This window comes from Choloepus didactylus, chromosome 5 (genome assembly GCF_015220235.1).
Source record: "Choloepus didactylus isolate mChoDid1 chromosome 5, mChoDid1.pri, whole genome shotgun sequence".
Classification (NCBI taxonomy): Eukaryota; Metazoa; Chordata; class Mammalia; order Pilosa; family Megalonychidae; genus Choloepus; species Choloepus didactylus.
The window spans coordinates 143,084,100-143,109,815 of record NC_051311.1 but is presented as its reverse complement, the minus strand read 5'-3'; the positions used below and the strand labels follow the sequence as shown (position 1 = coordinate 143,109,815).

Here is a 25,716-nt window from a genome sequence, read left to right as displayed (position 1 = left end):
AACTAAATCTTAAAAGAGAATGAAAGTTATAGAGTTTTACATTTTCTGCACACCCTTTGTGTCATTGAATCTCAAATTAAAATGCATGAGAAATCATTTGAGAAGTTTGCTTTAAAATATGCATGTTAGCTACTCTTCTTGTGTGGCATAGTGTGAAGGCCAGTATGTCTAATAGCATATTTATTGAGTGGCTAATATGTGATTGACACCTTGCTTATGCCTTATGAGGTGTAAAAAATAATAAGCCTAATCTAGATAATATGTTAATGTAGAAGAAATAAGAAGCATTTAAACTTGAAAGGGAGAGACTAAACTCCCCACTTACAGTGTAATTGTCTACCTAGAAAATACTAAAGATCCAACTAAACACTTTTAGAATTAATGAGAGTTTATTAAGGTGACCAGAAACAAGATTGAAATGCAAAAATCTGCAGCTCTCTGCTACACCAGCAAAAACTAATTGGAAAATGCAATAGAAAGAGTTGCATTCACAATAGCAACCCAAAGGTTGGGGGGGCGGGCAGGGCAGAATTTTAAGCCCTCACCTTTGAGGAGACAAGGCATATATAAACAAGAGAAGTTAAAAGCAAATGAAGACGTACATGAGCATGTATATAAGACAATAAATGCTGTGCAAATTCATTCATTCAAATATTTATTTGCGAGTACTTCGTCAGTTACTGTTCTAGCCATTTGTGTACAGCAGTTAAGAAAACAAAAAAATTCCTGCTTTCATGCTTCTGAAAGTGAGGATAGTTAGAGAAAGGAGAATTAATTATTAGTGAGGGAAGTTGGAAGAAGGACTTGCACTGGGCCACAGGTTGGATGAAATTCAGAGAAATAAAGGACATGAGAGAGCTTTGAGATATCCAGTAAACTGAGCAAAGCCAAAGTAGAGTTAAATAATGAAGGGGATAACCAGTAGACAAAACCAATTGAAACCAAAGATGCCTATTACATGTTGAGGGATAATAGGAGACAAGGTTTGAAAGCTGAGTAGAATCACATTTCAGAGTACTCTTAATATCATGTTTAAAATTTTATTGTAAATAATGGGGAGTTGCTCATTGAAAGTAGCCTTACATAAATTCAGTTTGACTGAATGTGTAGACAGAGTGAAGATCAAAGATGACTCCAAAATTTCTCTTCCTTTCTGAGTGATAAGATATGAACGACAGAAACAGATGAGGAGGGAGAGCCAGTTTTGTAGGGAAGAGGAGTCCGTTTTCAGACAATGTTGAGTTTAAGATGACAACATGACATTCAAATGAAAATGTTCATCACGCATTTAAAGACAGGATTGTGCTGCAGAGAAATGGAGATGAGTACTCTGTGAATTATGTGTATAGAAGTTAAAATTGAAACAAGACTCCAGGATGAGCTCTGAGAAGGAGAGAGAGCTGAAGACCAAGGATGAATTTTTTTTAACTTTATTTATCAAAATATTATTCTAAAAAATTTCAAACAAAACAAAGGAATTAGAAAAACAAGTCACCTAAAATATCTACATTGCTTCCAACATGTTCCTACCATACCCCAAGAAAATTGGCAAACCATAGTCATTCCTGAGCATTCCCATATCACTAAGATTACCTTCAACAACTTATCTGTTCTTATTAGATTATTCTTCCCCCTTCACTATTTGCTATCTCTAGGTCCCCTACATTCTACAATATAAAACATTTATTTTACAGTTCTCGCAGAGTCCACATTAGTGTTAACATACAATATCCCTCTTTTTGTGTCTGGCTTATTTCACTCAGCATTATGTCTTCAAGGTTCATCCATGTTGTCATGTTTCATGACCCCGTTCCTTCTTACTGCCACATAGTATTCCATCGTGTATATACCACATTTTGTTTGTCCACTCATCTGTTGAAGGACATTTGGATTGTTTCCATCTCTTGGCAATTGTGAATAATGCCGCTATGAACATTGTTGTGCACATATCTTTTTGTGTCACTGCTTTCAGATCTTCTGGGTATATACCAAGAAGTGAAATTGCTGTATCGAAGGGTAACTCAATATCTAGTTTTCTAAGGAACTGCCAGGCTGTCCTCCAGAGTGGCTGTACCATTATACAGTCCCACCAGCAATTAATAAGTCCCAATTTCTCCATATCCTCTCCAGCATTTGTAGTTTCTGTTTGTTTAATGGTAGCCATTTTAATTGGTGTGAGATGATATCTCATTGTGGTCTTGATTTGCATCTCCCTTACAGCTAGTGAAGAGGAACATTTTTTTGTGTGTTGTTGAGGCATTTCTATTTCCTCTTCAGAGAAATGTCTTCATATCTTTTGCCCATTTTATAATTGGGCTGTTTGTACTACTGTCATTGAGTTGTAGGATTTCTTTATATATGCAAGATATCAGTCTTTTATCAGATACATGGTTTCCAAATATTTTTTAACATTGAGTTGCCTGCCTCTTCACCTTTTTTTTGACAAATTCCTTTGAGGTACAGAAGCTTTTAATTTTAAGGAGTTCCCATTTATCTATTTTTTTCTTTCATAGTTAGTGCTTTGGGTGTAAGGACTAAGAAGCGACCTGCTAATACAGTGTCTTGAAAATGTTTCCCTACATTATCTTCTAGGAGTTTTATGGTACTGTCTCTTATATTGAGGTCTTTGATCCACTTTGAGTTAATTTTTGTGTAGGGTGTGAGGTAGGGGTCCTCTTTCATTCTTTTGGATATGGATATCCAGTTCTCTCAGCTCCATTTATTGAAAAGGCTGTTATGTCCCAGTTCACTGGGTTTGGGGGCAAGGACTGAATTTTGCAGGAAATTCTCACTTAAGGGGCAAGAGGAAAAACAAAATTAGTTAATGGAAGAGGCATGGTTTATACATTTCGCAATGGCAGATAGCTTTACCAAAGCCAATGGGAAGAGAATAGTTTAAGAAAAAGAACAAACATCAAATTATAGGCGAGAGGAGGAGATGGGCTTGGGATTTAGTGAATCTGAAGTTTTAGTAGAGTGAGTGAGTAGTAGTGTGGCCAACGTAGACCACTCATTTAAGAAAATTTTATGCAAAAGAAAGAGTTAAGGGACATTCAGGAAAACCAGAATGAAGCAAAATTTTTTTGTCTTTTCTCTGAGAAGCAAAAGTTGAAAATATATGTTAGAAAGGAATCTGATATTCAAGATTTATATAAAATATAATTTTAATTGTGTCTTATCACTTATTAAAAAGATTAATGCACACTCTAATTTTTAAGACTATAATACATAAAACCTTATAGTGCTTTTAGATAATGCTTCAAATATCTTTTTTTCCCCTAGTTTACACTGCTATGAATGAACTGAATATTTACTTCCAATTAGCTTTATAATATTCCTTTCATGGTACCTGAGATGGCAGTGGTGCTTCGGGAAGAGCTTCCCATACTGTTTCAGAAGTGATGCCCCCCAAAAACAAAAACAAAAATGGTGAGATTTAGTATATTCACATTTTTTACTTTATATAACAGAAATAAAATAATAATTTGAAGACATCGAGAAATTGAAAGGGTAAAAGATAGTAATAAAGCAACACTGGAAGACTGGTTTGGAATAGAGGGACATTCATTGATACAATGACAAATTTTACCAACATTTAACATGATGTCTCAAATTCCATTACATTAAACATAACATTTTGAACACAGATAGTAAACATTCTGTACAGGGAAACTTTATGCTTAGTTCTTCATATGAAGAAGCAGAACAGTCAAAAATAATATAAACTCATGACTGAAGATGTACTGAATTACTTTTTGAAAATTAATTTTAGGTAGCACTAAGAATTATCTCTTTTGGTTTTTTTAAAAAATGATTTTATTTCAACATGTTTGTTTAAACTCTGGATGACATTTTCTTGATCAAGGCCAATTTTGCCACAAATGATTTACTGCATTTGGAGACCTTACACATTTTAACCAGATTCACTGTTTTGACCAGCAAGTTATTTATATTTTCTATCCACTGAACAAAGATGAGACTTAAACCTGGAGTATTTCATTCTCTTATTTAATATCTCAGCAGTTATTTGACCAAACTATAGTATTGAAGTTTAAAAAACCTTAGATCTTGTGATTTGTGTAACAGAGATTGTGTGATTTTATTCTCAAGGTGAGGCTTCTTTTGTTATTGTTTTGTTTTTGTTTTTGTTTGTTTTGAGAGAGGATAGAGTAATATCTGCTGTTTCTGCAGACCTTCCTTTTTCTTTATGCTTTGTGATTTTTGAGTAGCATGATATGTTAGGGTAAAAACTTGTAAATTTTCATATTCTTTGAAAGCTGAGGGACATGTGTGTGTCCACTTATTTTATATATTCAGATGAGAAATGCATTATTCAATTAAAATGCATTTAGTTAATAAACATTTCTTGAATATTTACTGTCTATGGTAAGTACTTTAGGATATAAAGGTGAAATAAAACACAGTCCCAAAGTTCAAAGAGCTTATAGTGTAAGGTAGGAGACGGATAGGCAAGGGCATAACTAAACCAACAAATAATATTTATTGAGTATTTAATATGCTTTTGAAACCTGGACCTAATGCTTTATATGCCAGTCTCATTTTCTCTTCACAGAAATTCTTATGAGGTAGGTACAACTATTACCACAATCCACTCCACCCCCATCTCCATTCTACAGATATAGAAATGGAACTCCAAGAGTTTAAGTAACTGAACTTGCCCATTATCACTCAGCCAATAAGAAGGAAAGCCCAGATTCAAACCAGGTCTCTATAACTCCAGAGCCAGTACTCTTATCCACAAAGCTTAACAGAAATATGCATAAAATGGTGTGAAACACAAATGAGGGAACACCTAATTCTACTTAGAATATATAGCTAATGCTTCAAAGTTGTAGTGGAAGTTAAGCTGCGCTCTCAGATTTAAGTTTAAAATGAAGACAGAAAGAAGGGGCATTTTAGGCAGAAGGAATAGCTTGACTGAAGGCATAGGAGCAAGTAGTAATTTGACTACCCATAATGGATGTATATTTGAGAAGGAAGAGATGGGGGTGGGGGGGGTAAAGAAGCCAAATTATAAATGATCTTAACAAAGCCATTCTAAGGAGTTTGCCCTTTATTTTGTAGGCAGTGAGGAACCATTAAAGGTTTTGTTTTTTGTTTTTTGTTTTTTTTTATTTTAAAAAAGCATAGTTGAAATATCAGATCTATATTTGATAAATATAATTTAGAGAAGATGGATTGGAAGGGACACCCTGGAAAGAAGGAAAGCATTGGAAGGATGTAGGAAGTATCCCTCCTGAAAGATGATTAGGGCCTGTACTAGAAGACCACTAGTAATTGGGATGGAAATGAGGGATCAGGGAATAAATATTTTAGAGATAAAATAACAAGTCGCACAGTTCTAGTTTTTTTTTTTAATTTAATTTAATTGAGATTGTTCACATACCATGTATTATCCAGAGATTCAAAGTGTACAATCATCTGCCCATGGTACCATCATACAGCTGTGCATCCATCACCACCATTAATTTTTTTTCAATTTTTAGAACATTTTCATTATTCCAGAAAAGAAATAAAGACAAAAAAAGGAAACTCAAATCCTCCATACCCCTAACCAGCCCCCCTCCATTATTGACTCATAGTATTGGCATAGTACATTTGTTACTGTTGATGAAAGAATGTTAAAATACTACTGACTGTAGTATATAGTTTGCAGTAGGTATATATTTTTTCCCTATATGCCCCTCTATTATTAACTTGTGGTTATAGTATCATAATTTGTTCTAGTTCATGAGAGAGATTTCTAATATTTGTACATTAATCACAGACATTGCCCACCACAAGGTTCACTGTTTTATACATTCCCATCTTTTAACCTCCAGCTTTCCTTCTGGTGACATACATGACTTTGAGCTTCCCCTTTCTACCACATTCACACACCATTCAGCACTGTTTTTCTCACAATGTGCTACTGTCACCTCTGTCCATTTCCAAACACTTAAGTTCAACCTGGTTGAACGTTCTGCTCATGATAAGCAACCGCTCCCCATTCTTTAGCCTCGTTCTATATCCTGGTAATTTATATTTCATGTCTATGAGTTTACGTATTATAATTAATTCATATCAGTGAGACCCTGCAATATTTGTCCTTATGTGTCTGACTTATTTCACTCACTATAGTGCCCTCAAGATTTCTTCATCAGTTTGTTGTGGTTTTTTTTGACAGTTTTGTTCACACACCATACATCCTGTCCTAAGTAAACAATTGATGGTTCCCTGTATAGTCATGTATTTATGTATTCACCACCATCACCACTATCTATATAAAGACACTTCCATTTCTTCCACAAAGAAGGAGGAAGAGTCAAAGAAGGTAGAGAGACAAAAGAAAAAGAAAAAGAGAGCGAAACAACAGCAACAACAAAAAAAACATGTCAGCTAGGAAGCAACAAAAGGAAAGACAGAATTAAACTGAAGTAGAATAAAGTCAGACAACATCACCAATGCCAAGAGTCCCATACCCCTCCCTTATTTCCCTCTCTTATATGCATTGAGCTTTGGTATATTGCCTTTGTTACATTAAAGGAAGCATAATACAATGTTTCTGTTAACCATAGTCTCTAGTTTGCGTTGATTATATTTTTTCTCCCAATACCACCTTATTTTTAAACACCTTGCAGGGTTGACATTCATTTGTTTTCCGTCATGTAAAAACATATTTGTACATTTTATCACAATTGTTGAGCACTCTAGGTTTCACAGAGTTGTTCAGTCCCAGTCTTTATCTTTCCTCTTTCCTTCTGGTGTCCCACATGCTCCTAACCTTTCTCTTTCAACCATACTCACAGTCATCCTTGTTCAGTGTACTTACATTGTTGTGCTACCATCACCGAAAATTGTGTTCCAAACCTCTCTCTCACTCCTGTCTTTTCCTGTCTGTAGCTCTCCCTTTAGTACTTCCTGTAGAGCAAATATCTTGTTCACAAACTCTCTCATTGTCTGTTTATCAGAGAATATTTTAAACTCTCCCTCATATTTAAAGGACAGTTTTGCCAGATATAGGATTCTTGGTTGGTGGTTTTTCTCTTCCAGTATCTTAAATATATCACACCACTTCCTTCTTGCCTCCATGGTTTCTACTGAGAAATCTACACATAGTCTTATGAAGCTTCCTTTGTATGTGATGGATCACTTTTCTCTTGCTGCTTTCAGGATTCTCTCTTTGTATTTGACATTTGATAATTTGATTATTAAGTGTCTTGGTGTAGGCCTATTCAGATGTTCTGTTTGGGGTATGCTGCACTTCTTGGATCCGTAATTTTATGTCTTTCATGAGAGATGGGAAATTTTCATTGATTATTTCCTCTATTATTGCTTCTGCCCCTTTTCCCTTATCCTTCTGGGACACCATAATACGTACATTCGTGCACTTCATGTTGTCATTCAGTTCCCTGAGACATTGCTCATATTTTTACATTCTTTTCCCTATCTGTTCTTTTGTGTGTAGGATTTCATGTGTCCTGTTCTCCAGTTTGTGAGTGTTTTCTTCTACCTCTTGAGATCTCCTGTTGTATGTCTCCATTGTGTCTTTCATCTCTTCTATTGTGCCTTTCATTTCCATAGATTGTACCAGTTGTTTTTTAGACTTTCAATTTCTACCTTATGTTCTCCCAGTGTTTTCATTATACCCTTCACCTCTTTTGCCATATCTTCCCTAAATTTGAATTGATTTAGCATTAGTTGTTTCAATTCCTGTATCTCAGTTGAAGTGAAAGTTTGTTCCTTTGATTTTTCCCTTTTGATTTGATAATACGTTGTGTTACATTGATTGATTTTCTTGTGTTGAACCACCATTGCATGCCTGGGATGAACCCCACATGGTTGTGGTGTATCATTTTTTTGATGTGTCTGTAGAGTCTATTTGCAAGTATTTTGTTGAAAATTTTTTTTCCGGTGAGTTTTGAAAATAGCATAGAGAAAGGTGACTGTTTTTAACCAACAATACTGCTGCTTCCCCAGATTTGCCTGATGTTCCCATAATGGAAAAAGACAATTAATCAGTGTAACAAGGTAATTTGAGAAAGGAGAGAATTATTATGCAATACACTTAATCAGAAGCTTCCAGAAATGAGATGAAATGATGCAGTTTGTGTCTCAAGAATACATGAGCATTATCACTAGGTTTCTGCCCTGCTCCAGAATGATCACTTCTGGGCTTTTCTTCCCAGGCAATGATGATGCTTGGATCCCATCATTGTTGCGGGAGTGGGGGTTGTGGTTTGTTGACCACTTGGTTTGTTGTGTTGAATGGGTGAGGCCCAAGAAGGATGGATAAATGAGCCAGCAAGGAGCTGTTTCATAAACATTTTCATTAATCATTCCCATTTCCAGCAGTTCTAAGTGATAAATGATATAATAATGAATGATAATGAATGGGTAATTCAAATAATTTAATAGCAGTATCAGATTTCCATTTTAAAGAAAGGTCTGGCTTGTCCCTATAATGTGAATACAGGATAATATCATTAAGCACCTCTACCAGACACTTAACATACAGTATCTCATTTAATCTTTTTCAGTTAAAATTATTTCAAATCTACATTGGAACTCTACAACTTGGATATTTCTCATCCTCACAGGGTTTCAGTTTCTTCATCTGTAAAATGAGGCAAATGGCCTACTAAATGATTTCAAAAGCTTTTCCCAGTTCAGACATTCTGAGACATAATATCTACTGTCTACAGAGATATACTATAAATATATACAAATGACGTAAGAGTCTTCTTCGGAGAACAAGTTTACTCCAAAACATGGATGCTGTTTAATGGGACATAACTTTCCCTTTTGTTTATGAGTCAGCATGAAAAATACCTCTAGAGAAGGCTTAAGTAGGCAGATTTATCTAAGAAGACAGCTGTTTAATCCTGTATCCCTCTCCAACTCCATGGTACTATAGATACATGCTTTTGCTTTTTGAACAACAATCAAATAGCATTACCTACTTTGTAACTTCCACAAGACCTCAACTTGAAAAACCAAGCTGGCCTTAAAAAGCTTCCTTTAAAGAACAAAATAAAGCTGAATTTACATATGGTTCACAGCAATGTCACAATCCATCCATCCCTCTCTCCCTCACCCCCCCCCCTTTCTATTGATGCTGTAATACTAGTATGGGAAAGACTTTATTAGTAGAGATTTGCATCACAACTTTTTATTAAGCCTGTCTAATGAGACCCATTAGGCTATTGGTGTTTTCTTTCTTTCTTTTTTAAAAAAAATTTTATTGTGGACTTAAATGCATATACATAACAGTGATAACTTTCAAAGTATAATTCAACAAATAGAGAACAAATTTCAAACAATGTCATGGGTCTCAGTTCCACAACTTCAGCTATTTCCATTATTGTAAAATATATCTTACATTTAAAAATGTGTTAACTTTTGATATACAGCTCAACAAGCAGTTATGTAGGTAATTTCAAAAATTGTTATGGGATACTTTGTTAACCGTTTTTGCATCTATATTGATTAGGGAGATTGGCCTGTAGTTTTCCCTTCTTGTAACATCTTTATCTGTTTTTTTTTTTTTTAATCTTCATTTTATTGAGATATATTCACATACCACGCAGTCATACAAAACAAATCGTACTTTCGATTGTTTACAGTACCATTACATAGTGGTACATTCATCACCCAAATCAATCCCTGACACCTTCATTAGCACACACACAAAAATAACAAGAATAATAATTAGAGTGAAAAAGAGCAATTGAAGTAAAAAAGAACACTGGGTGCCTTTGTCTGTTTCTTTCCTTCCCCTATTTTTCTACTCATCCATCCATAAACTAGACAAAGTGGAGTGTGGTCCTATTGGCTTTCCCAATCCCATTGTCACCCCTCATAAGCTACATTTTTATACAACTGTCTTCGAGATTCATGGGTTCTGGGTTGTAGTTTGATAGTTTCAGGTATCCACCACCAGCTACCCCAATTCTTAAGAACCTAAAAAGGGTTGTCTAAAGTGTACATAAGAGTGCCCACCAGAGTGACCTCTCGGCTCCTTTTGGAATCTCTCTGCTACTGAAGCTTATTTCATTTCCTTTCACATCCCCCTTTTGGTCAAGAAGATGTTCTCCATCCCACGATGCCAGGTCGGCATTCCTCCCCGGGAGTCATATTCCACGTTGCCAGGGAGATTCACTCCCCTGGGTGTCTGATCCCACGTAGGGGGGAGGGCAGTGATTTCACCTTTCAAGTTGGCTTAGCTAGAGAGAGAGGGCCACATCTGAGCAACAAAGAGGCATTTGGGAGGAGGCTCTTAGGCACAACCATAGGGAGGCCTAGCCTCTCCTTTGCAGCAACCCTCTTCCCAAGGGTAAAACCTATGGTAAAGGGCTCAGCCCATCAAACCACCAGTCCCCTATGTCTGTGGTCATGTTAGCAACCATGGAGGTGGGGTAGGCGAATACCCCTGCATTCTCCACAGGCTCCTCAAGGGGGCACTACTTCTTTTTTTCCTTGTTTTTCTTTTTTTTTTTTTTTGACTTTCCCTTTTTTAAATCAACTGTATGAAGAAAAAGTTAACAAGAAAACAAACATACAATAAAAGAACATTTCAAAGAGACCATAACAACAGAGTAAGAAAAAGACAACTAACCTAAGATAACTGCTTAACTTCCAACATGTTCCTACTTTACCCCAAGAAAGTTACCTAATATAGCAACATTTCTGTGAACTTGTTCCTACTATATCCATCAGAAATTAACAGACCATAGTCATTCCTGGGCATCCCCAGAACGTTAAATAGCTTATCTGTTCTTCTTGGATTATTGTTCCCCCTTCCTTAATTGCTCTCTACTGCTAGTTCCCATACATTCTACATTATAAACCATTTGTTTTACATTTTTCAAAGTTCACATTAGTGGTAGCATATAATATTTCTCTTTTTGTGCCTGGATTATTTCGCTCAGCATTATGTCTTCAAGGTTCATCCATGTTGTCATATATTTCACGAGATCGTTCCTTCTTACTGCCGCGTAGTATTCCATCGTGTGTATATACCACATTTTATTTATCCACTCATCTGTTGAAGGACATTTGGGTTGTTTCCATCTCTTGGCAATTGTGAATAATGCTGCTATGAACATTGGCGTGCAGATATCTGTTCGTGTCACTGCTTTCCGATCTTCCGGGTATATACCGAGAAGTGCAATCGCTGGATCGAATGGTAGCTCTATACCTAGTTTTCTAAGGAACTGCCAGACTGACTTCCAGAGTGGCTGAACCATTATACAGTCCCACCAACAATGAATAAGAGTTCCAATTTCTCCACATCCTCTCCAGCATTTGTAGTTTCCTGTTTGTTTAATGGCTGCCATTCTGACCGGTGTTAGATGGTATCTCATTGTGGTCTTAATTTGCATCTCTCTAATAGCTAGTGAAGCTGAACATTTTTTCATGTGTTTCTTGGCCATTTGTATTTCCTCTTCAGAGAACTGTCTTTTCATATCTTTTGCCCATTTTATAATTGGGCCGTCTGTACTATTGTCATTGAGTTGTAGGATTTCTTTATATATGCAAGATATCAGTCTTTTGTCAGATACATGGTTTCCAAAAATTTTTTCCCATTGAGTTGGCTGCCTCTTTACCTTTTTGAGAAATTCCTTTGAGGTGCAGAAACTTCTAAGCTTGAGGAGTTCCCATTTATCTATTTTTTTCTTTTGTTGCTTGTGCTTTGGGTGTAAAGTCTAGGAAGTGGCCGCCTAATACAAGGTCTTGAAGATGTTTTCCTACATTATCTTCTAGGAGTTTTATGGTAGTGTCTTTTATATTGAGATCTTTGGTCCATTTTGAGTTAATTTTTGTGTAGGGGGTGAGGTAGGGGTCCTCTTTCATTCTTTTGGATATGGATATCCAACTCTCCCAGCCCCATTTGTTGAAAAGACCATTATGGCTCAGTTCAGTGACTTTGGGGGCCTTATCAAAGATCAGTCGGCCATAGATCTGAGGGTCTATCTCTGAATTCTCAATTCGATTCCATTGATCTATATGTCTATCTTTGTGCCAGTACCATGCTGTTTTGGCAACTGTGGCTTTATAATAAGCTTCAAAGTCAGGGAGTGTAAGTCCTCCCACTTCGTTTTTCTTTTTTAGAGTGTCTTTAGCAATTCGAGGCATCTTCCCTTTCCAAATGAATTTGATAACTAGCTTTTCCAAGTCTGCAAAGTAGGTTGTTGGAATTTTGATTGGGATTGCATTGAATCTGTAGATGAGTTTGGGTAGAATTGACATCTTAATGACATTTAGCCTTCCTATCCATGAACATGGAATATTTTTCCATCTTTTAAGGTCCCCTTCTATTTCTTTTAGTAGAGTTATGTAGTTTTCTTTGTATAGGTCTTTTACATCTTTGGTTAAGTTTATTCCTAGGTACTTGATTTTTTTAGTTGCTATTGAAAATGGTATCTTTTTCTTGAGTGTCTCTTCAGTTTGTTCATTTCTAGCATATAGAAACATTACTGACTTATGTGCATTAATCTTGTATCCCGCTACTTTGCTAAATTTGTTTATTAGCTCTAGTAGCTGTATCGTCGATTTCTCAGGGTTTTCTAGATATAAGATCATATCATCTGCAAACAATGACAGTTTTACTTCTTCTTTTCCAATTTGGATGCCTTTTATTTCTTTGTCTTGCCGGATTGCCCTGGCTAGCACTTCCAGCACAATGTTGAATAACAGTGGTGACAGCGGGCATCCTTGTCTTATTCCTGATCTTAGAGGGAAGGCTTTCAGTCTCTCACCATTGAGTACTATGCTGGCTGTGGGTTTTTCATATATGCTCTTTATCATGTTGAGGAAGTTTCCTTCAATTCCTACCTTTTGAAGTGTTTTTATCAAAAAGGGATGTTGGATTTTGTCAAATGCTTTTTCAGCATCTATTGAGATGATCAATTGATTTTTCCCTGTTGACTTGTTAATGTGTTGTAATACATTGATTGATTTTCTTATGTTGAACCATCCTTGCATGCCTGGAATGAACCCCACTTGGTCATGGTGTATGATTTTTTTAATGTGTCTTTGGATTCGATTTGCAAGTATTTTGTTGAGGATTTTTGCATCTATATTCATTAGGGAGATTGGCCGGTAGTTTTCCTTTTTTGTAGCATCTTTGCCTGGTTTTGGTATTAGATTGATGTTAGCTTCATAAAATGAGTTAGGTAGTGTTCCATTTTCTTCAATGTTTTGAAAGAGTTTGAGTAAGATTGGTGTCAGTTCTTTCTGGAAGGTTTGGTAGAATTCCCCTGTAAAGCCATCTGGCCCTGGGCATTTATTTGTGGGAAGATTTTTGATGACTGATTGGATCTCTTTGCTTGTGATGGGTTGATTGAGGTCTTCTATTTCCTCTCTGGTCAGTCTAGGTTGTTCATATGTTTCCAGGAAATTGTCCATTTCCTCTACATTATCCAGTTTGTTGCCATACAGTTGTTCATAGTATCCTCTTATAATTTTTTTAATTTCTTCAGGATCTGCAGTTATGTCACCTTTTTCATTCATTATTTTGTTTATATGGGTCTTCTCTCTTTTTGATTTTGTCAGTCTAGCTAGGGGCTTGTCAATCTTGTTGATCTTCTCAAAGAACCAACTTTTGGTGCTATTTATCCTCTCTATTGTTTTTTTGTTCTCTATGTCATTTATTTCTGCTTTAATCCTTGTTATTTCTTTTCTTGTACTTGGTTTAGCATTGGTTTGCTGTTCATTTTCTAGCTTCTTCAGTTGATCCATTAGTTCTTTGATTTTGGCTCTTTCTTCCTTTTTAATATATGCGTTTAGTGCTATAAATTTCCCCCTTAGCACTGCTTTTGCTGTATCCCATAGGTTTTGGTATGTTGTGTTCTCATTTTCATTTGTCTCTATATATTTAGCAATTTCTCTTGCTATTTCTTCGTTAACCCACTGATTGTTTAGGAGTGTGTTGTTTAACCTCCAGGTATTTGTGAATTTTCTAAGTCTCTGATGGTTATTGACTTCTAATTGTATTCCATTGTGGTCAGAGAATGTGCTTTGAATAATTTCAATCTTTTTAAATTTATTGAGGCTTGTTTTATGTCCTAGCATATGATCTATTCTGGAGAATGTTCCATGAGCACTAGAAAAGTATGTGTATCCTGGTGATTTGGGATGTAATGTCCTGTATATGTCTGTTAAATCTAATTCATTTATCAGATTGTTTAGGTTTTCAATTTCCTTATTGGTCTTCTGTCTGGTTGATCTATCTATAGGAGAGAGTGATGTGTTGAACTCTCCCACAATTATTGTGGAAACATCAGTTGCTTCCTTTAGTTTTGCCAGTGTTTGTCTCATGTATTTTGTGGCACCTTGATTGGGTGCATAGACATTTATGATTGTTATTTCTTCTTGTTAAATTGCCCCTTTTATTAGTATGTAGTGGCCATCTTTGTCTCTCAAAACATCCCTGCATTTAAAGTCTATTTTATCTGAGATTAATATTGCTACACCTGCTTTCTTTTGGCTGTATCTTGCATGAAATATTTTTTTCCATCCTTTCACTTTCAGTTTCTTTGTGTCCCTGTGTCTAAGATGAGTCTCTTGTATGCAACATATTGATGGTTCATTTTTTTTGATCCATTCTGCGAATCTATATCTTTTAATTGGGGAGTTTAATCCATTTACATTCAACGTTATAACCGTGAAGGCATTTCTTGAATCAGCCATTTTATCCTTTGGTTTATGTTTATCATATTTTTCCCCTCTGTCTATTAATATCCTTTATTGTACCCATACCGAATCTCTTTAGTACTGAACCTTTCTCCAAGTCTCTCTGTCCTTTCTTTGTTTCTCTGTCTGTAGGGCTCCCTTTAGGATCTCCAGTAAGGCAGGTCTCTTAGCAAATTCTCTCAGCATTTGTTTGTCTGTGAAAAATTTAAGCTCTCCCTCAAATTTGAAGGAGAGCTTTGCTTGATAAAGTATTCTTGGCTGGAAATTTTTCTCACTCAGAATTTTAAATATATCGTGCCACTGCCTTCTCGCCTCCATGGTGGCTGCTGAGTAGTCACTACTTAGTCTTATGCTGTTTCCTTTGTATGTGGTGAATTGCTTTTCTCTTGCTGCTTTCAGAACTTGCTCCTTCTCTTCTGTGTTTGACAGTGTGATCAGAATATGTCTCGGAGTGGGTTTATTTGGATTTATTCTATTTGGAGTTCGCTGAGCATTTATGATTTGTGTATTTATGTTGTTTAGAAGATTTGGGAAGTTTTCCCCAACAATTTCTTTGAATACTCTTCCTAGACCTTTACCCTTTTCTTCCCCTTCTGGAACACCAATAAGTCTTATATTCGGACGTTTCATATTATCTATCATATCCCTGAGGTCTGTTTCGATTTTTTCAATTTTTTTCCCCATTCTTTCTTTTATGCTTTCATTTTCCATTCTGTCATCTTCCAGGTCACTGATTCGTTGTTCAGCTTCCCGTAGTCTTGTACTATGAGTGTCCAGAATCTTTTTAATTTGGTCAACAGTTTCTTTCATTTCCATAAGATCATCCATTTTTTTATTTAGTCTTGCAATGTCTTCTTTATGCTCTTGTAGGGTCTTCTTGATATCCTTTGTATCCTGTACTATGGTCTCATTGTTCATCTTTAGTTCTTTAATTAGCTGCTCTAGGTGCTGTGTCTCTTCTGGTCTTTTGATTTGGGTGCTTGGGCTTCGGTTATCCATATCGTCTTTTTTTTTCATATGCTTTATAATTTTCTGTTGTTTTTGGCCTCGTGGCATTTGTTGAACTTGATAGGGTTCTTTTAGGATTTGTAGACCAATTGAAGTCCTTATCTCTAATTTATCAGATCTACAGCTTCGTGGAGTACACTTTCTCTAAGTAACCAGCAGGTGGCGTCCACGAGCCACCTGTTCTCCACAAGCCAGTTCTCCCCTGCTTAGCCTTTTTGGTGAGTGGGGGAGTGAGTCTTGTGGGGTCCAATTGGTGTACCAAGCTTGCGTGTGTAGTTCGTGTTGCTCGCCCTGTATATGGGGTGTGTTTCTGGGCAGTCAGGGAGGGTGGGTGGCTCTAACAATCAAATATCCCTGGTGATCCTAGAGTTTTAAAAGCTGCTGCAATAGTCTGATCCTTCAGTTCAGTCCTGCCACAGTTTGTCTCTGCCACTGACCCACAAGTCCTTGGTATTGGCGTATGGCTCCTGAGACTTGCAAGTGGGCCCCTCTTCCATGACTGTGCTATGTCACAGGTGAGTGCCGTCCCCCCAGGGTGGTTCTGGGCTGCTGGGCTGTGTAGGGAGGCTCCCAGTCTGCTGAAATGATGACTGAATGGGGCTTTGTTAATTTACACTGCTCCACCTTCCCAACTCTGGGACAATCAGCTGAGGTTGCAGGGAAGGCTAATGTCCACGCCCAGTTTTGTGGTGTGTGCCTGTTATTTGAAGCACTTCCATCACACTGGGTTGTCTGGGGCAGCTCTGGGCTATGGGGCTGGCGATGGGCAGGAGTGTTTCCTGTCCACCAGGATGATGGCTGTGAGCAGACACCCCTCTTTTCTTGGGAAGTTGTGGTGTTTAGTGAATTTTCTCAGCCACTGGATTATTTGCCTTTTGTCTCAGAGCTCTCTTAGTTCTGCTCTTGTCTTGACCTGCCCAAATTGCAAGTCTTTGAAGCTTTCTGTATTGGGCTTCTTAGAGTAATTGTTTTAGAAAAAGAAAAAAGGATTTAAAAAAAGGGCCCTCCTTAGAGATCTAATGGGCTATTGAAATGCTAAGAGACAAAGCAATTAGGGCCATTAAGGAAAGGTCCACAGGGCAGAGAGATCAGCTTTTCTTCGGGATTTGCATATGAGCCTCAGGGCCTGAGCTCTGCCCGTCCCCTTTCTATGTTCACCAGAACTCCAAAAATCCTCCGCTTTTATTTTGGAGTTTTTCGTGTTGTTTTTTTTTTTCTATGCCTGTCTCCTCTCTGCTGGGCCGGCTGCTCTCAGATTCTCCGGTGTCTGGTCTCAGTCTATCTATGGTTGGAGTTTGGATCAGTAGAATGAGTTTCCGATAAGGGCTGCCACTGCAGTTCTCCCTTCTCCTTCCCGGAGCTGACAGCCCGTCCTCCCACGGGACTGAGCCTGGCAGGGAGGGGTGCGGGTCCCCTGGCCACAAAAACTTACAGATTGTGCTGATCTCAGCAGTTCCACATTTTCATGAGTGTTGTATGAAGTATGCCCAAAGTCAGATTGCTCTGTGGTGTCCAGTCCACGCAGTTCCTGGCTTTCTACCTACTTTCCTGGAGGAGTAACTAAAACATACAGCTCACCAGTCCGCCATCTTGCCCCGCTTCTATCTGTTTTTAGTATTAGAGTGATGTTAGCTCCATAAAATGAGTTTGGTAGTGTTCCATTTTCTTCAATTTTTTGAAAGAGTTTGAACAAGAATGGTGTCAGATCATTTTGGAAAGTTTGATAAAATTCCCCTATGAAGCCTCTGGCCCTAGGTTTCTATTTGTAGGTAGATTTTTTATTTCTTCAGGATCCACAGTAATATCCCCCCTCTCATTTATGATTTTTTTTATTTGGGTCTTCTCTCTTTTTGACTTTGTCATTCTAGCTAAGGGTTTGTCAATCTTGTTGATCTTAAAGAACCAACTTTTGGTTTAATTTATTTTCTCTCTCTCTTTTTTTTTTTAATTGGTTCTCCGTATCATTTATTTCTGCTTTAATCCCTGTTTCTTTTCTTCTACTTGCCTTAGGGTTAGTTTGCTGGTCATTCTGTAGCTTCTTTATTTGTTCTGTTATTCCTTTTATTTTTGCTCCTTCTTCCTTTTTAATGTATGCATTTAGAGCTATAAATTTCCCCCTCAGCACCACCTTCACTGCTGTTGTGTTCTTGTTTTTTCATTTGTCTCTAGATATTTAGCACTTTCTCTTGCAATTTCTTTTTTGACCCACTGATGGTTGAGGATTGTGTTGTTTAACCTCCACATTTTGTGAATGTTCTGGTTCTTTGATGGTTGTTGACTTCTAGTTGCATTCAATTGTGGTCAGAGAATGTGCTTTGAATAATTTCAATCTTTTAAAATTTATTGAGGCTTGTTTTATGTCCCAACATATGATCTATCCTGCAGAACGTTCCATGAGCACTAGAGAAGAATGTGTATCCTGGTAATTTAGGATGTAATGCTCTATATATGTCAATTAAGTGTAATTCATTTATCATATTGTTTAGGTTCTCAGTTTCCTTATTGGTCCTCTGTCTGGTTGTTCTACCTGTAGAAGAAAATGGTGTATTGAAGTCTACCACTATTATTGTAGAAACATCTATTGCTCCCTTCAGTTTTGCCAATGTTTGCCTCATGTACTTTGGAGCACCTTGATTAGGTGCATAAACATTTATGATTATTATTTCTTCTTGGTGAATTGTCCCTTTTATTAATATAGTGTCCTTGTTTGTCTCTTATGACATCTTTGCTTTTAAAGTCTGTTTTGTCTGATAGTAGCATATCTACCCCTGCTTTCTTTTGACTGTAGCTTGCGTGGAATATTTTTTTCCATCCTCTCACTTTCAGTCTTTTTGTGTTGCTGGGTCTAAGATGAGTCTCTTATAAACAACCTGTCAATGGATCATACTTTTTAGCCCATTCTTCCAGTCTATATCTTTTAATTGGGGAGTTTAATCCATTCACATTCAAAGTTGTTACTGTAAAGGCAGTTATTGAACCAATATAGTTTGGTTTTTATTTGTCAGATCTGTTTTTCCCCTCTCTTTTTTCCTTTAATTTTACCCTTACTAATACTCTTCAGTATTAAGTCTCCAGACATTACTGTCTCTTTTTTTCAGCCAATAGAGCACATTGGAAGCAATGAAGTTATTTCAGGATATTTGTTTTTCCTATTCCTTCATTTATTTTGTCTGGGAATGTTTTTTTGTTTTTTTTGTTTATTTGTTTTTATTCTTTAGTAATAAAGTTAATTTTTTTAAAAAAGAATTCTTGGCTGGCAGTTTTTCTCTTTAGACTCTTAAATATATCATACCACTGCCTTCTTACTTCCATGGTGCACATTGAGTTGTCAATGCTTAATCTTGTGTGGTTTCCTTTGTACATGGTAAATCACTTTTCTCTTGTTGCTTTCAGGACTTTCTCCTTCTCTTCAGCAGTTGACAGTCTGATTAGTATGTGTCTCAGAGTGTGTCTCTTTGGATTTATTCTATTTGGAGTTCATTGGCCTTCTTTGATTTGCATATTTATGTCTTTTATAAGGGTTGGGAAGTTTTCCCCAAACCTTGGAGTATCTCCTCAAATCTCTTCCTAGCCCTTTACTCTTCTCCTTCTGGAACACCAGTGATTCTTATATTTGTGCACTTCATGTTGTCCATTATTTCTCTGAGATCCATTTCAAATTTTTCAGTCTTTTTCACCATTTGTTCTTTTTATATTCGCATTCAATTGTGTATCCTCCAGTCCACTTATTCTTTCTTCTGTCTCTTCAAATCTGCTGTTGTGTGTCTATGGTATATTTATATTTTTAATTTTAAAATGTATTTTATTTAACCCCATACATGTTAAATAACATCATTTCAACATGAAATCAATATAAAAATGCTCATGAGATTTTTTACATTCTTGTTTTCATACTATGTCTTTGAATCTCATGTCTATTTTACACTTGGAGCACATCTCAGTTCAGATGCAGATTTCCATCAGATATACTTGGTCTGTTTATAGCTTTCATAAATCTTACAGTTGAAAAAGTAGATTCACCTACTCAAGTTGTTTCAAGCATACTTAAAGTTTTCTAATAATTGTATCAAGCAAATTTAAATTAACTAAAATTAAATTAAAAATTCAGTTTCTCAACTGCAGTAGCCACATTTCAAATGTCTTTTCATGTAGCTAGGGATGTATGTTTAACTAGGGCAGACAAGTTGTTCATGCACCTCTCAGACCTCACACAAGGTTTTGACATTTTAACATTCCACAATACCTTTTGTTATTGAAAGATGTAAGAATTTCTGTGTGAAGTTTGTTGAGCTTCATCAAAATATAAGTTTACGGTTTGCCTCAAATTTAGAAATTTTGTGCCATTATTCTTTTTTTTTTTTTTTTTTTTTTTGTCCTGTTCCTTCCCCCAGGTCCCTTTACCCACCACCCACCCAGCCAATAACCACCTTTCTGGAACTTCAGACCCCATTCAGTTACCTGCCTGTTGGGCTGCTTAATATAATCCCATAGGACATTCTTGCTCTGTTGCTTTTTTTTTTTTTCTTTTCAGTCTTTTTTTCTTTGTGTGTTCTATTTAGGGTAGTTTCTTTTGCTATGGCTTCAAGTTTACTAATCTTTTCTTCTGCAGTGTCTAATCTGCTGCTGGTCCCATCCACTGTATTTTGTATTTTTCATTTCAGATGGTGTATTTTTTATCTCCAGAAGTTCATTGCAGGTTATTTTGTATGGCCCGTTTCTCTCTTCATCAAGATCATGTTTTCCTCTACTTTCTTGAACATACAGAGTTTATTTTATAACTGTTTAACGAACACATGTGGTGTATTTATAATAGCTGTTTTAACGTTTTTAATTCTATCATTTATATTATTTCCGAATCATTATCTACTGAATGGTTTTTCTACTGGTTATGGATTGTATTTTTCTGCTTCTTTACATGCCTGGAAATTTTTGACTGGATGGCAGATTATGAATTTTATGCTACTGGGTGCTAGAGTTTTGTTGTTTTTGTTCTTGCTGCTTGTTTGTTTGTTTTTAAATTCCTTTAAATATTTGGGGACTTTGTTCTGGGATGCAGTTAAGTTACTTGAAATCATTTGATTCATTTGAGGCTTGCTTTTAAGCTTTTTCGGGGAGATCTAGAAAAGCCTGTAGTCTAAGCTATTTGACCCCATTACTGAGGCAATGCCCTTCTCAGGAGTCAACCCAGTGCTCCATATATTAGCAGGACTTTCCACTCGGCTGGTTGGAGACAAACTATTTGTGGCGCTGTTTGAGCTCTGGGGATTGATCTGCCTACTTTTTTCCAGTGGTTCTTCCTGGATTTGGTCGTTGCTTCGTACACATAGGCAGGTCAGTTCTCAGCCAAAGACTTGAGGGGACTCCTCTACAGAGCTCCAGAGTTCTCACTCAGTGCTACTTTCTCCTTTCCAGGATTCTTCCCCACAAGTTTTCCTCAACTCAGCACAACTGCCAGGCTCTGCTTGGGTTCTCCTTCTCCAAGAAGGCAAAACTGTGATACTAGAAGGTCTCACTTCATTTGTTTTTCTTCTCTCAGGAATCACAATCCAGCATTGCCTGTTGCCTGTTACCCAACATCTTGAAATTGTTTCATTTATTTTGTCCAGTGTTCTAGTTATTTGAAGGTAGGAAGGGAAATCTGGTTGCTATTGTTCCATTATGGCCCAAAACATATAAAAATTTAATAGCCATTCATTTAACACATATTTACTGAACGCCTACTATATAGGGGAAACTGTGCTGAGTGCTAACACGGTCTAGCAGGGAAAATCAACAATAATTATGTAGTCATTCAAGTAAATATGTAATTATAAGCAATAATAAGTGATATGAAGGAAAGCAGAGGGCTATGAAAGCATATAATGGGGATACTTGAATTTGTCTAGGCAATCAGAGAAATGTCTCTTAAAAGAAGAGACATTTGAACTAAGATTTAAGTAATATATAAGATTTGTTATCTGTATTGTGGATGTGGGAAGACTGCCAAGGAGAATGGCATATGCAAAAGGCCTGTGGCAGAATGAACTCCTCAGAGATCACCAAGTCCAATACTCAGATTTCCCAATGAAGGAACAAAGGCTCAGAGAATTTGTGACATGCCTAAGTCATACTATGTCAGTAGCAGAGCAGAGACTGGAATCCAGGACTCCTAACTGGTCCAGTGCTCTCTCTATTCCATTATGTTGCTAAGCAAATGGAGGGACTATTATAACATTTTATATAATGATGCTTGTTATTATTTTGTGCACAGTATATTACAGGCAGTGTATAAATATTTTTGTAATTTATTTTAATTAAAAATAATTATCAAAATCTTATTCAAGGTATACTTTGACTATATTTTTACATATTTACATGGAATGTGCTATAAAGTGTAAATAAAGGTACAAGAGAGGACAAAACAGAAAAGAATGAACACAGTCACACAATTAGAATGCTGAAACTATAGCAGCATCATGATGGTCCAGGAGTGTTAATGCAGTTCTCTAAGTAGCTAAATTACACCCAGGAGATTCTTGCTCAGCAATGTAAGCTGTTAGTGCTTTCAGAGATTTGGGGAAATGCATCCATTGCCCCATTTCAAGCTTGATTGGCATAATAAATGTCAATTAAAGCTCCTTTAAGATTTTAAACTGCTAAACTCAAGTGAAACTATTTATGTATAAACTCACACAAGACTTCCCTACAAGAGACACTACATTTACATTTACCTTGGCCTATTTCTATTCCAACATGAATCCACACAACAAACTTGCATTCGCTTAGAAAAGGAAGTTATTTTGCCCAGCAGTCTCAAATGTATCACTCCAAAATAGTTTATAAACTGTTATATGTCTTTTGTTAGTGGAATTCATTTTTTTTTCAACAAATGTGTAGTACACCGACTGTGTGCCAAGGCTGGAATACAGAAGGTAGACATGGCCTCTCCCCTCAGTCTAAAAGGAGTCTTTAAGATGCTGCCAGAAAGCTCCTTCCCATCCCTGATTCTCCGTCTACACACCACTCCTTTTTGATCTTTTACTTTAAGGTTTAACAGGCAATTTTTCTTTCAGTACAAAGATAAAACAGGTGTTTGTTAACTTCTAAAGTTGGGAATTTTTATGTCATTATGCCTTGCTCATTTAGATGTCAAAAAATTCCATTTTAATTTACGTAGCCCAGGCAGCCAATTGTTTGATATCATCATCATCTTCTGTCCTCCTAGAAGATGCTGCTTAGGATCAATGTGTGGTGGAGAACATGCACGACATCTATTTGGCTGTGCTGGGAGGGAGAAAGAAGGCATATTTGGAAGTCAATTATTTGTCATCTTATTTAATTTCTCCTGCTTCAATTCTTCAAGTTCTGCCATCAGTTCATCCTCATCAAAGACATCACCAAATCCAACGCACTGAGAACATATTTCTGAGATTTCTTGGACAATACCCTGTTGCTCTGTGGTATCTTGCATCAAATCATCTATTTTGTTCAGATCTGGTTAGATTCCAGGAAAATGTTCAAATCAAGGCATCATTACCGCAGTGCTTCTTTCCTGAAGACCAGCTACCAGCAATCCTTGGTTCCTCTGCCACATGGCATGGCACATGGTGTCATCTGCTGGTCTCTCCCTTCTCTTCCAGGATTCCCTGCTTTCATCTTCTTGCTTTCACGGCTTTCTCTTTCTGGTATATTTTTAATTTGATCTCAAGTATCTTTCATTTCTATAAGATATGCTGTTTTTCTGTTTACTCGTTCAAATTCTCCTTTATGCTCTTCTGGTGTCTTCTTGATGGCCTTTATGTCTTTAGCCAACCCACTGAAGTTGTTTGGAGATTTGTATGTACTTCTTTGATTAGTTGTTCCAAGTTCTGTGTCTCTTCCGGCTTTTTAATTTGGTCGCTTGGTTTGGCCTTATCTTTTTAGATCTTCATGTGCTTTGTGATTTTCTGTTTTATTTCTCAGCATTTGCTTATCTTTATAAGGTTATTTTGGAAGATGCAAGTCTATTTGGACATTTTAAAATTTGGCAGAACCACAGTTTGCCAGAGTGCACTTCCCCTGTCTTCCAAGCTGATGGCACTCTTGGGCCACTTCTTCCCCTCAAGCCAGCTTTTCCCTGACTGTGGCTGTGGTCTGAGTGTGGTCCAAACCAGGTAGAAATCCCATCAGCACAGCAGTTTTCCATTGGTACTGTGCAGTTAGGTGGGGAATCTGCTTAAGAGCACAGTGGGTCTGGTGATTCCCAGAAGTGATTGGATCAATCTTGGGCTGTGGGGCTGCAAGTTTCACCTTCCCCAGCCCTGAGTCAGCTCAGAAGTGCGCTTTCAATTGTCCCTCAAGATCCCTGCCCCACGTGGGCCTCTGGGATGGGAGAGGGCTCCTGGTGCTTCCATGTGACACTCTCCCATGTCCCCGCATCTCCACCCATTCATGCTGTGGGCCTCTCTGGAGAAGGAACTCAGGCAGCAGAACACAGAGTGTCTCTCTCACCTGCTCTGCTCAGCTCTCTGTCACCTCTCCTCCTGAGACCTTCCAGTCCTCCCCAAAGCCAAGCCCCCAACAATGGCCTTCCTCAGGGCTGAGGGATAGGCACTACACACTACAATAAGGTGTCTGTATGCGACCAGCACAAGTCCACTGGTTCCTGAGTTCTCTCACTGGAATTCCTGGCTGCCAGACTGAGAAGGATTGTCTCCCCAGCTGGTTGCTGAGATGGGATGCAGGAGTGGGGAACTCCTCCTTCTGCTTCAGCCTGCACATAGCTGCCAGCCCTGGCAGCAGTCATGATTGAATAAATTCACCCCATCCTTTCAGTCGTGATTTCTCTGCTTTTTCATCCAGGTCTACCCTATATATTGTTTAGGCTCTTCTCCAGGCACTCTTACCCTGGAACCGCTGTCCCAGTCATTTTCTGCCTCTTCCCTAATTATTCCACAGGGGAGAAGTTTGCTCTGCCTCTCCTCTTCCGCCGTTTTCCTGCATTCTCTTATTTATGTTATATCATATTATTTACAGCCTCACTGCATGAACTGCCTCCAACTACTTCATTTTGTACTTATATCTAATCAACCTAATTTCTCCTATTAAACAGCACCTCTTTTCAAATTTTATATACCAGCTGCTTTCCTAATTTCTCCTCTATTGCCAGAATGCCCTTTAATTCCATTTTTCCTGGCAGATTACTTATTTTTCTCTAACAGAAAATTAACCCCCTAAAAAGATGAGATGATTCAGTCTTCCTCAGTTTTTCTCATAGCCTTTATGAAATTCTCCCAAAGTAGTAGTTATCTTAAACATCAAATGAAGTAAAATGCAAGCACAAAACCAGAACCAATGTATAGTCTTACCATTATTTCCTGAAGAGCAACAGGAAAGGTTGGAAATAATTGGGCAGAGGGATAAGGGAGCTGGAACTGTCACTAGAAACTCCCCAACCGGTTAAAATTGTCACTTCTAATTTAACACATCTCAGCTATTTGTGGCTTCATTGTGAACCTCAGCAATTACTCCTGAAATAGCTGGTGCTGTTTTTGAAACTCTTGTATAGTGGCTTTCCTTTTCAGAGATAAGCTTCTAACAAAAACTTCCTTTCTGTCAGGTAAGACAGTATCAGATGCTCTTAGGGAATTATGCTGAGTGGTAAGCCCACTATTGAATCTATATTTAGAAAAAGAAAGGAGAAAACAGTACTTAAACAACCGCTTTAAGTAGATCAGCACTATCACATAGGCTTTCAGAATATCTCTGTATCTCAACTTTATCTAATTTGTATCAGTACTCAGATGTATGACTTTTCAGCACCTGTTTTGAATTTTTTGCTTTCTGGAGCATTGCAAGGAGTTATGGACCAACTACAAGGTTAGAGGGAACAGTACTCCCAAGACTGTCCTCTTTTCAGGCACCAGCCTCAAATTCTAGGATCCCTAGGACCACTTCACCTCCAACCAGCTAGCTACAAATTCAAGGGTCCCCACGAACGCCTTCTGGTTCAATAATTTGTAGAACGCACAGAATTCAGAAAAGCACTAACTA

At 37.3% G+C, this 25,716-nt stretch overlaps 1 protein-coding gene across 1 annotated transcript in view; it reads left to right on the top strand.

The window, feature by feature from the left end:
• NT5C3A (5'-nucleotidase, cytosolic IIIA) overlaps positions 1–25,716 on the top strand; it is a 76,690-nt gene that overhangs the window by 16,569 nt on the left and 34,405 nt on the right. The window lies entirely within an intron of this gene.